Source organism: Anser brachyrhynchus, assembly GCF_964034855.1.
Source record: "Anser brachyrhynchus genome assembly, chromosome: 27".
Lineage (NCBI taxonomy): Eukaryota > Metazoa > Chordata > Aves > Anseriformes > Anatidae > Anser > Anser brachyrhynchus.
In genome coordinates, this window is record NC_137720.1 from 4100386 (window position 1) to 4113479 (window position 13094).

The 13094-nt window shown below is 48.5% G+C and overlaps 1 protein-coding gene across 6 annotated transcripts in view; it reads left to right on the forward strand.

The window, feature by feature from the left end:
- The window catches only part of IGFN1 (immunoglobulin like and fibronectin type III domain containing 1), a 60883-nt gene that overhangs the window by 1494 nt on the left and 46295 nt on the right, over positions 1 to 13094 (forward strand). The gene's annotated exons all lie outside the window — the stretch shown is intronic.

The window sequence follows — 13094 nt, forward strand, 5'->3', positions numbered from 1 at the left end:
GACACAGCGGGCTCAGTTCTCTTCTGTATGTCATCCCTGTCGCTGTGTTTAAGGCCCAGCAGCAGAAGAAAAAGAGAGCATTTGGCTGTGGGCAGCAGGATTTGCTGCTTTATGTCTCCCAACCCGCTGTGCTTAGCCTTGTCCTCATTCGTAAGTACAGCGCTATACAGAGCTGACAGCTGCAGTCACGTTTCATTGATTTCTCAGTGTGTTGAATGCAGGACAGTGGTGGGTCCTGAACTCCTAGAGAGCTCACCATGAATTCTGAGTAACGTGGGTTGACGTTAGCCACTGAAACTGCAGAGGTCTGTGACTTGTACAGTGGTCTGGCAAGAGGCTTCACTGTAACTGGGAAAGTGTGGGATTAGCAGTGACTGCGGGGCTGTACATTCCCAATTTCTGCCTGACACTTAAGCAGCAGACAGGTGAGAGGTGGCTCAGAGGAGCTTTCCATAGGTGGTGTCCTGGGAACAGAGGCCAAACACAGTTTATCTGGCACTGAGGGCTAGAGAATCAGAGATCAGGAGACAAAACAAAGCAACAGATATGTAAAAGAAGGGGAATGCATCAGACTTGGCCTCCAATACCCTGAGCTCTCCCCTTACTGATGTAATTAGTCCTTACTGGTATTCGTGGTGTCAGCTTTGAAAAGACAGGTGGCATTTTTGTTAACATGGCCTGCAGCTGAGGACACACTATAGCAGTTTGTCCTTGCTCTTTCTGGAAATGGGTGTTAGTGACTGCACTGTAAACCTTTTTCCGGAATGATGATGGAGTCACATCAGGTGCCAGATATCTAAAGGGCAATTTAATTTAGATTGTAAACCAACAGATTTACTTGTAAATATCCTGGAGATATATCCTACCATTACAAAAAACATCCTGTAATTCAGGGGGAAGACACTTGATCTGCAATAAAATGATTGTGTCTTTGTGTTAAGCAGAAAATGAAATTTGTTCTAAAAATGCTTTCATAATTGTAAACTGACAAAAGAGATGCAAGGGTGCTTGGGCACTAGGCCGGCTTCCTTGAACTCTCTTTCTTGCTCTGAGTGCTTCGTTAGACCGAGGAACGGCAATTCTTTTTTCTCTTTTTGCTGTTAACTCCTTTGCAACTCCAAGAATGTTCATTTTGGTGACATGCCTCAGTTTTCCCAATCAAACAGTACACAGTAGTGCTATAGGGTTTCTGTGAGGATGACTGGAGAACCTCTCGTGTGAGTCAGCAGAACTTCTTGTGACGGTGTGTTAAGAACTCAGCATGAAAGACCTGGTGATCTCAAAACCACATGTAGAAACTTCTTAGAGACTTCTGAGCATCTGTTAATGAACAAATATTGTCAATCACAGGCGGGAGCAGCTGGTCTGTGCGTAGGGGTTGACAGAAGATGTGGCTTTCCCAGCATGCAGGACTCTGATAACCCAGGAGATCCAGTGTCAGGACGTCTCTTTCAGTCATGCAGAGAGAGGCTGGCGTTGTGAAGGTCCCTCTGTCAGGCATGACCTCCCATGAGATGAGCACGGGGCAGAGAACAACCATTAGTGTAACAGCCATGAAAGGATAAACCCGGACCGTGGAATTTGGTGTTGGGTCTCATGGCCACCAGCTGTGGAGCAATTGCTCGCTCACACCTTGAAGTGTGATGGCAAGGAGACTCGCAGCATGGTGGCTGCGTGTCTCTGGGCTAGCAAGGGGGGAACACCCCTGGTATGGCTTTTGTCCTGAATTTTGGCTCCTTAGTTGTGTTTAACTGTTTTGTAGGCTGCTTCTCCCCCTAGATTGGAAAGCATTTCCAGCCTAAATATCCACAGCCTACAAACAGGACGGCAGAGAAGAGAACACTTGTCCAAGTTCAACCAAGCCTCTTGCAGTGCTGAGGCTAAAAGAGAGCTGCTACAGCCCAGGGCAATGCTCTAGACACTGGTGCACACCGCTTCCCTCTGCTTGAGCTCAGCATGCTTTCCCAAGTAGGGAACAGAGGTTAGAGGGCAGAGAACTGGCCAGAACTACTTGTCATGAGCTGCTGCACTGCCTGCAGACTGGGGGAGCCTCTGTGGTGGTACAGCTGTATCGTGAGCCACGGAGAAACCTGAGAGGTAGCCTCATCGGATGGGTGGGGGAATGCGCTCCTATGGAGCTGGGCAGGTGGAGACCTTGCACAGCCAGACACAGAATCATAGAACATCCCGAGTTGGAAGGGACCCACAAGGATACAGCTACTTCTCATCTTCTAAGCCACCAGCGTAGAGCACAGCCTGCAGAGGTGGCACTTACAGCACGTTTGGGTGTAAAGGTGTCTGTGAACTGTCAGTGGCAGCCTTCTTGCTCTCCTCACACTAACGTGTGCGTGATCTGGAGAAGGACAGGAATGAATAAAATTAGGCCGAATATGAGAGATCACACTTACGGGACGGAGCAGCTTTCAGCCTCCAGGGACAGTCCTTTGGTGTTTGCTTTTCACCCATCGCTGCACCACGGAGGCTTCTCCATAAGTCCCCTCCTGACTTGGCAGAGAATAGAAGTGAAGCACTGAAAGAACATTGCAGTTGGCACTCTGTTCTCCACCAAGATTTTTGGTGGAATGGCACAAAACACTGGAACATTTCAGCATAAATCATCGGTCATAGCTAACATGGGTTCGTGACGTGAAAGTCCTGTTTAACTAACTTAAAAACTATCCTTTATGACAAGGTTACCCATCTAGTTCATCAAGGAGGAAGCCGGCTGATGTAATCTTTTTGGATTTTTGAAGCAAAGCTTTCAATACTGTTTCTCACAGTATCCTGGATGAAATGTCCAGCATGCAGCTAGACAAAAACGTAATGTGATGGGTGAACAGTTGGCTGATGGATTGGGCTCAAGGGGTTACAGTAAGTGGGGTTACATCAGGCTGGTGACCTGTGGGGTTCCCCAGGGCTTCATTCCGGGGCTAGTTCTCTCCAACGTTTTCAAAAATGGTCTGCATGCAGGACTCGATTGCATACTAAGGAAGTTTGCAGATGATACTAAACTGGGGGGAGCTGCTGACTCCCTCGAGGCTGGAGAGTAGACCTAATCCACTGCTGTTTCTGCAGCTTTGGTACCAGCTGTAGAGAAGTACATATAGTTATGATCAATTGTAGTGACACATTAGTCGCATTATGTCATTGCCAGTCAGCCCGGCTGTGCTGAAATTAACCCAAAGTGCTGTATTTCCAGCTGTTCTTCTGGGTGACTCCTATCCGTGAGGGATTGCCTGTAGCGTGGGATTTCCCTGTACGTGATTTTTTTGGGTCAGGCTGCTCCCCAGAAGGCAGTGACACTTTTGTTAGAAAATATTCCATCCTGTCTAAATTAATCTTTTTGTTGCTAATTTTGGAGGTAATCAGATAGCGTGGCAGGCAGTGCTCTCATCACTTATATTGGTTGTATTAAAAATAGGATTTAAAAAATAATTTCTTGGGCCCTTTTAAGCTCGTCCTGGATCTTTGTCAAGAGGGCTCCATACTGTTCCTCCCCCAGCATTCCTCCCTCTCTGGAATCCTGCTTCGTTACGCCTTTTGGGTTAGCCTTGCTTGCTGCCATAGATATTATTTCTCATATTACATTTCACTTTCCCCCTCTCCACGTCCCATTGCAGCCGCAGAACAGGACAAACCCTTATCCCAGTCTCAGCAGGACAGGAGGGGATAATGTTGCTGACAGAAGACTATACGAGGCAATTAACAGCTTTTACCAGCCACTGGACACTGATGGGAAGGCAGGTTATTCCGTACTTGTCAAGGAGCCACAGAGTGCCTCTCCTGCTTGGAGGGGAGCACAAAAGGGCCTGGGCGAAGAAGCAGCTCTGCACTGCTGCTGCTGTGGTCGCTTTCTGCTTGGTCAAGGATTTTTCCAAGTAGGTTCCAAGGCAGTGTTTTCTGATAGGAGTGGCCTGTGCAAATGTGACACAGCACCACTGACTGCTCCACATCACTGGGGTGTGCTCTGGATTGTTCTGGGCTTCTGTCTCTGTGAAACAAATGGTCCCATGGGCGGTAGGAGTAGGCCAAAAATCGTATTTCCCTCCATGGCTCTTCTGGGATCAGTGAAAAAGTGTAATGCAGAGCAAGATTCGGCCTCTGGACTTACTTAGGAGGGATGGAGGAACATCAGGCTGCATCTGGACTGACGAGTGACCTGCCAGACTGCCCCGGCCTTGCAGGGCCTGGCCTGGACTTTCTGGTGCTGTGTTGTTTATCTACAGCTAGCTCCCTCCAAAGGCCTGCCCTGGCCTAGCAGACTTGTTGTGGGTGGCAGCGTACATCCTCTGTTTCTCTCCCAGTTGGTCCTATTTATAGGTTTCAAATGACGGCAGGTGGGGAAAGTGAGACATCTGAAGTATGAGGGACTGTCACCGAGAAGGCAGGGATATTTATTTGAGCTGATGAAACTTGTTGTCATTGCACAGTACTAGGAACTCTGCGTATGTGTTGGGGGTCATCATTTCCAGAGCATCGGTGGGCCTGTCATGCAGGACAGAGCAAACAAAACATTGTTAGAATGGAAAGAGGGATTTCGGCCCAAATAAATTGTACTCAGTTATCACCACCTGGACAGCAGTCAAAACACCAGGAAGTTTCTCCTGAGGGCTAAGATAACATCTCTCCCTTGATGTTTTGTTAGCAGTCTGATCTCCCAGAGCAGTATCATTTGGCTTTCCTGCGCGCTGAGGGTGAGCTGAGGACAACCCACTCAGCCGTAAGTCAGATGGGCTGAAGTCTCCCTGGTGATTTAAGGCCCATGGAGGGTGTTCCCATTGTTGTCTCCACTACTTCTTTTGTCATTATCTTATCTCCACAGGCTTTCTTCCTCAACTGCAACAGAAACAGGAAAAACCTTTCTGGAAACTGATCTTGCTGTGGTGGGCAGGTTTCACAGTCCCTTCCCAGTCTCAGTGGCTGTTTCAGCCCTGGGGAGCACTCGTTATTCCCCAGTAGTAAGGGGAATGGCCAAGGTTGTAAGGGGATGGCCAGGTTGTCCACAGGAGTGGTGGCCAGGTCTGCAGGGTGTCCCAGTGACTGGGATTACCACAATAAGCAGCTGGTAACGGTGCAGGGAGCTGTGACCCTGTAAAACTTCTGCCATTTTTTTTCTGCCTGTTGTCAGAGCTCTAGCGTGCCAGAATTACCTTAATCTCTAAAAAAACCTAGGGCTTGGAGTAGAGACCTCTAGGAGTCCGTTCCCTTCTGTGATTCTGTTTTATGACACAGACAGGATTCGAGGCATTGTACAGGGACCGGTGACAGCGCCACTCTGTAGATGTCTTTTCCAGAAGGGATTCATTTCAAACCCAAGGCAGCAAATACTTGTGTCTCTGCAGGCTCATCTTCTGTTTGCCCAAGAACGATGTCATTCCCCTCAAGACAGGCAGAGAGTTGCAAGGTAAATCAGTCTCCACGCAGGCACTCATACCTTGAACATTAATATCCAGGCAACCTGAAGCCCAAGTAGCCTCAGTCAGTGCTACCACTGCTTCCTGGGCCACCTCCACCACAGCTGCTGACAACAGCACAGCTAATTCTGCTGGCTGAAGGTGTTCTCTTGCTCCCCAGTACGCAGACAGCTTCTACCGTACTTTAGAGAATGAGGGCTGGAGCAACAAAGCAAACAGAAAGGGACTTCATTTCTTTGTGGGTTTTGTTTGTTTTGCTTTTCTTCCCTCCTTTCACAGATATTTCAGTGGAGGTGCTGAGTAAGAGTACCTTTTAATGCACCCTTATCTGTCTGTGTGTGCCATTTCTTCCTCAGCCCCTTTCTGGGGGTTTTGTTTACCTTCTTCAAAGGACTGATGAAGTACCTTGGTGCTGGTCATGCAGCCGAGCGTGATGAGGAGCTGGAAGGAGCCAGCTGGCAGGACATTAATGGAGCACTGGTTTGTGCTCTGAAGAGGCCAGAGGAACATGGCACCAGATCAAACCAGGGATCCGTCTACTCGAGGATCCCTCCTCTTGCAGTACCCAAGGTGGTGGCCATCCTTGTGCATGATCCTGGAGGTTGGTTTGACCTCCAAGCTCTTCTCTCCTCTTGGGCAAGTCCTTCAGGGCAGCAGTCCCAACCTACCCCTTATTCCCAGCCCCTTGGAGATTCCTTTCAGGCCACTGTTTTTGTGCCACCCAAACAAAGGCTGTCAAAAGCTGCAGTCACGTATGAGGGTCGAGGGCAGTGACAGACAGCGCTACAGCAGGAAAATCAGGTGCATGCTTGCCTGGTGCTTCTCCTCCCCTGAGACTTTTTTTTCTGAGTGTGATGAAGCTGGGAGTTCAAATGGGCTGTCAGAGCTGTGTGGATGGTGGATGGCTGCTGCAGCTTTACAGAAGTTACATGAACCTACGGGATGCAATGTGTAGGAGGGATGGTGTACACCCAGTATTCTATCCTGAATCGCTGTCTTGGGGTGGAACAATTCACTGATCAGCAAATCAGACCTTCTCCTTCGTTTGCTACCCTAGGTGCTGGCAGCTGAGCTTGCATAGACGGCAGATGCAGAGACAGTGGTTAGTGCTGCAGCCAGGCTCGGCTTTCCTTGTCTAAATACGTTGCTGTAGCAGTGGTGTTGGGCAGAGGGAGAGAAAGAGCCCTGAGGAAGCAGAGGAGAGAGCAGGTATGTGCCCCTTCTCCACAGCCTCCTCCCACTGCGAAGGTGTTTATCCTATTGACAAGCGCTGTGGTCCTTTCATAACTGCTGCATTAGCGGAGGATCAAGTAGCACTTAATGGGAGCAGTCTCCCTCCTAAAGTGTGATTGAAAAGGTCACCGAGGTGGATGGGGGAAAATATTTGCAGCAGGCTGACATAAGCCTTGGCTTCTGATTGGCAACAGGTGTATGTTTTAAGCGCTGCCCTCCCCGTCCAGCATTTTTGCTGCCCTCCCCTCCCTCCTTCCACAACGTTGGCTGAATGTTTTGCAGCGGCGCCACGGAGCATCTGCCGAGCTCAGTGGGAGGCACATGGGGCAACACAGCCCAGCCACAGAATTCAGGGAAGAGGTGATTTGAGGCCAAGTGTTGCTTTCTGAATTAGCAAAATCAAGGAAATCAGGCAAACTGTAAACGAAGCTTTCTCATGAAACTGCCGCAAGCTGAATTGTTAGGTCGAACATGACTGGGCTCTTCTTTTTTATGGCACAAAATATATAGCTGATTTCTTTTTTTAATATAGCTTTATTACTCAAGGCTGCTGGTTTTGCCTCTCCCTGATGCTGGCCCTACAGTGGGTTTGATGAAGTGAAGTTGCCAGGTCTCAGATTACCGACATTTTTAACACCCTCAGTTTGTCCAAGCCAGCAGAAATCTTACTACTGCCCCTAGTAAGCCTGCCCCTGAGGTCACGGACACATATTGATTGCTTTACGTGTCTTCTCACCCTACTCTCTTGCTGCTTTTGGTGTCCCATCTGTCTTATATGGTTTCATTTGGGAGAATGCAGAGCACTGAATCCAGGCCAAGTTGCTGATGACAAGCCAATTAAAGACCTAGCAAGAGAGGAGTACCTTAATGAAGGAGAAGTGGGAGGAAGGGCAGTTTGCCAGGGCTGTGCTGTGACAATCTCGCTTAGGAGAGCTAATTGTGTGTTGTAATTGATGGTTCAAGGGAGCTATTCACTTCACAGACTGTAAGGCAGAGGAACAGAGAGCTCTTTTGATGGCATATTCTGAAAGGCTTTGATGGGATCACAACTTCCAAGGGCGAGTTCATCTTCCACGGTGCCAGGCAAATAGTTTTAACACGGAGCTGCACGGTCTTACACTCCTCTAATAGGTGATCTGGAAAGTATGCTAAAGCCGCGTCAGTGGAGACAAAAAGCCTAGAGCAGGAATCTTCATGGGACTACCAGTGGTCATGCTGAAGGTCAGGTGCTACCCAGCAGCCCTGACCACGAGCCAGTTCGCCTCCCTGCGGCATACAGTGCACTGGGAACAGCCAGCATGAACGGGAGGTGGATTCTGGCACCGGCTGCCGGAGGTGCTTTGCTGGATTATTTCATTAGGAACGTGTGCGCTGGAAACTTGCGGGGTAACGTGACGTTGGCCCAGCCCATACTCGCAGGGAGTTGGTGTCAAATGGCCCAGTTACAGCAGCGTGCTGGTGATGAGGTTGCTGACAGATCCGCATAGCAGGACGCTGGTCTCAGGGCACCATCCTGTGTCTGCTTCTCCTCTTCATCCAAGCTAGTCAAAGCAAGGCCCTCCTTCACCTCTGGGAGATGCTGGAGTGTAAGGAATACTTGCAGATACTAAGAGAATTTTATTGCCCTTTGGTTTTGCTTCCTGGCTCCTGTTTCCATGATGCGTTCCCTTTCTGAGTGGTGGCACTGAGATTCCTTTTACTGGCAACCAAATTAACTGGTAACTAATTAACTAACTCACTAAGCAGGAGGGATGAATTGGAGAGCCTTCGGATGCAGTCTCTAGCTCTGAAAGGGAGTGGGGACTGGCAAGCAGTTGTATCAGGTCCTGTGCGTTTTGTCCTCAAGCTCGGAGGAGGATTTTTCCAGTAGTTGCCCCAGGAATGAACATGTCTCAAGGTAAGCAAGTCACGCGGCGGCTCTGTGTTTCCCACCTCCTCGGAAACAGTCTGGGGTGTAACTCATGGACAGTGTCATGGCCCAGCAAAATGCTATTAACCAAAAAGCACCGTAAAGTACTGTTGTTATTGTAGCAGCTGTGTTTGCCACAGGCCTCTGCCAGGAAGGTCTGTTTGCAGCAGAGAGCCCCTGCCCTTGAAGCCAAGGGCCCAGCGGTGTAGGAACAAATACCTGCATTCACACTGTCCTCCCTGCCCTGCGACCTCTCCTCACAGCTTCTAAAATTCCTCTCACCAGGGTGGTTATTTCCTTATTATTGACACCTGTTTGGACGGACAGGCGCACTGACCATTTACAGAGCCACCAGCACTGCAAGCTTTTATGCATACCTATATAAAGAGGTGTTAAAACTGGCCATGTGTAATTTATAGTCTGCAGCAGGAGACTCAGCCCACTGGACGCAGCACGCTGGAGCATTAGCTCTGCTGTCAGCTCAATTGTCAGCCGGATGCCGAAGGAGTGGATACCCTTTGGGTCACAGCTTTCCGCATTCTTGATCACAAGTCAGCAGAGTCATGAGCCTTAAGACAACTGTTGTGATTCTTCGGCTCTGAAGCACTCAGCAGGTCCTGATAAAATGCTCTTACACAGGCATGTACACAAACACATGCACACACACACGTGCATCCCAAATGACGGAAGAATCATCGCTATGACTGGCAGAGAAGACGGACACAGAAGTGGTATTTCTGTCTAGATCAAATACCAACCTGTGATTTCTACCTTAAAGATATGGAAGTCTTGCCAGCAGGGAAGAATTAGGACCCTCAATTCTAAGGGCTTTGATGGCAGGGGTGTTGGTAGCTCTCAAAATTTGTGTATAATGATGCCTTGTTAATTCAAATGTATGCTTTGTCTTACTTAAAGGTTTCTTCATTGCTTCATTGCTGGGCAGATATATAGGTGCCCTGTCATACGGAGCACAAAGTTCACTGTAGTTTGGCTACTGAAGGAGAACGCCCAAGGATAGGGACAACAAATTGCCAAAATAACTGAACAGCAAGTCACTCCCAACTGGCATTTACTGCAGCCAAGAGTTTCCGAGTCCAGTGTCTCATGGCCATTTGTCCTCCCAGATTTGATTCCTGACCTTAGAAAAGACCTCTGAATTTGAGTGGCAGAAAGCTGTGTCACAGTCCCTATTATAAAATTTAAAAAAATCCATGTTAATTTTGTCAGATGCGTCTGCTGCTTTATGCTAACTATGAAGCTGTTTCAGACCCGGCCAGATCTAGTGGTTAAAAATCTGGTTTTCCTCTTTGCGGTCAGTTATTTTTATTTTTCCTTCTGTCACCCTGTCCTCCCTTTTGGCATTTATCTTCATCAGGTTTTTATTATCTTTTCCCCATCTCTCTTTTATTGGACTGAACAAGTCAAGCTTCTTCACTGTTCTTTAAAACAGCTAGCTCTCTACTACCTTGAGCAGCCCGTGATCCCGTCTCCATATGTCTTCCTACTTAAGCAAATAATTCTTGAATGTGCATGAACATCTGTGCTGCCCACATTCTGGTGGAGCCTTCAGAAGGTGAGATGGCTTATGGCTCCCTGCCCTTTAGGGAGCAGCAGACCCTCGCTGCTTCCTGCCATTTTGGTCCAGGAAAGCATCAGCTCACTGTTCCGTGGTCGGTGTAAAAACAGAAAACAAGAAGAAAGAAAGAAATTCATTTTTGTTAGGAATGTAGAAAGCAAAACAGAAACTGTCATGATGCTATAGGTATCTCTGGCGCTGCTGGTCTAGTAGTGTGCCTGCATCTCAAGTGCAGTCTGTGCTTCTGTCTGCCATCCCTGTCTCAGACAGGATATGAAGGTGAACTGCAGTTCAGAGAGGAGTGCTAAGGGTAATGAAATGGACACCCACCCATGAAGCAGATAAATGGAGGTTTCTTTTTAAAATGCAAAAAGCATGGTGGGAATTGCATCAAATAACTGTACAGACTGGAGTGGGAAGATGAACAGAAACGGACTGTTAAGTGGTTTTCGTTCTCCTAGTGGAAAAACAAAACAAAACAAAACAAAAAAAGTGGGAACTAACAAAGTATGGGGTCAAATAAAACAAACGAAAATGGGTAAGCACTGGGGTGTAACCAGGGTGTGGAGCTCCCTTGTCATACAAATATGTCCATAGACCTTTCCTCCAAGAGAGGCATGTTTGTACCACCTATGCAAGGTCAAAGAAACTGATCGCTCAAGGTCTCTTCCTCACTGAAGGCAGATGAGAGCAGGTTGTATCCTCTCCGAGCATGCACAAATTTATTCTTAATAATAAGCTAGGGCTTCCCAGTTATTAATAATAACTGATATCAGACTGCAGCATGTCAGCAATTCTTCACAGAACCTTAATGACAGACCTCACAGTAAGCAAAACCATTAGAAGAGAACTGTTGCCAGGAATCCTAAATCACTGACTGTGGCATGCTAAGGTTTGGATGCTTCCCCCCTAGCCTGCTTTATGGAGATAGTTTGTCAAGATTATTTTTGACTCTCAAAATTTCCCTCTTCTGCAGTGATTGCCCTTCTTTCTTCGTGGTTGTCATGCCTTTGCAGATGTGCCTTGTTACTCCACCTTCACCTGGATCTCTGTTGTATTCATGGTTGCTACCCCCTTTTATCCCTTAATCCATTTCCACATTTTTTTAACAAATCAAGTTCTCTCGGTTTTGCCCTAGTACTTGTACACAGAAACTTCATTTGACCACCTCACGTTCACTTTCTAAAATCAGTACAGTCCTTCTACTTGCTATAATTATTATTTCTACACATTTCGCTAACATGAATTTTATTCTTCTCCATCTTCAGCCCCTGAATGAGCCCCCGATTTGTTGACTCTCCACTGTAATTGCTCCAATATGTCCATGCCTTTATCACCTCCCACAACCTGCTGGTTTTGCTCTTGCTAATGCAGCCCGGGCTGCTGCTGGCCTTTGCTGCAGGGGCTCGCTGCTGACTGCTCTTCGGTGTGTTGCTGTCAGGTCCTTTTCATCAAAGCTGCCTCCCAGCCAGTCTGCCCTCAGCCTGCCCTGCTGCATGGGGTTGTGCTCCAGGTGCAGGGCTTTGTGTTTGCCTTCCGTGGACTCCAGGAGGTTCCAGTCAGCCTGTTTCTTCAGCCTGTCCAGGTACCTTTGAACAGGAGGCCCTGCTCTTCAGCTGAGTGACTGCTCCCTGCTTGGATTTTAAGTTTAGGATATGGGAAGGGAGGAAAGAAGAATGTCGCCTCTCAGATTTGTGTCAGTACTCCCAGCTGGGCTTCCCACAGCTGCTGTCAATGTCCGAGCTCAGAGTCCCAAGTTTCCAGCGGGGTTTGGCTAGCCAGCCTGATCCTGTGCTTGTGCCTTTCCTTTCACTGCCTTTGTATCCCGAAGACTTTGTCGCCAGGAGAACTGTCAGACTTTCTCTGTGAGGCTTTTCCTGAGACCTCTAACAGTGTTCCCACCCTCTGCAATGTTGTGTTCCTTTCTCTTAGCTGCCATGGGTTGCACCATCGCAACTCCCTTCCCATGGGGATTCTCGATTGCAGCCCCTAACCCCTGAATGCATCCCGAATACAGTGGATCCTGATTCCCATGGGGCTCTTCTGCACGGCAAAATCCTCTTGTCTACAAGGTGAAAGGGCTGAGGTCGTGTCCCTTCATATGGGTGGCACTTCTGTCTGGTCCCCACCTGGCCATTCCTCCAATCTGTTTTGAATCATGAAGTTGAGCATCCACAGAGACAACACGCTGCTACAGTGAGCAGTCTGGAAAAGGACCTGGGGTCTCGTAGGAAGGGACACAGAGGTTATGGTGAGTGACACGATGAATATCACCCAGCTATGTGTGCTTGTCATAAAGCTAACTGCATCCTGGGCTAAATCGGAAGGAGTGTGGCCAGCAGGGTGAGGGGTGGTCACAAAGATGACAGGGCCAAACACTTCTTGGTGGTGCCAACCCATACAACAGGCAGTGGCCACAAGCTGCAGCTCAGGAGGTTCAAGATGGACGCCAGGAACAGCCTGCCCTAGGCAGCTGATGCAGATCTGGGGCTCGTCATCAGACAGCGTGAACGTCTGTCCTTGGTGGAGAGTAGTTGGGTGGGTGTTAACAATCTGGGGACAAAGCCACAGCTACCCCAGTGGGGTGTTTAATGTCCTGCCCCGAGGAGGGGGTTGGACTGGGGACCTCCAGAGGCCCCTCTCGCTGACACCCTGTGAGTGACCACCAGTGACCCAGCTGCAGCTCACTCTCAGCTGCCCAGTTAGGCTTGTGGGTTCACTAGGGGTTTGCTTGTATCTAAGGCTTGCTCTGACCTTGCATCTATGGAACAAAGGTTAGAACCATGTGATACAGAAAATAATAAAGCCTTTTTTTATAAGTACAGCGGAGAGCACTGCAGGCCTCAGCTGCTCTGTGAACTCTCACAGCTTTCCTGCCACCTTCTGACCAGGTCAGCGTGACTGGGTGCCTGGGAGCTGTTCAGGTGGCTTTGCCCTGATATGCTGTATAGCTTAGTGTGAA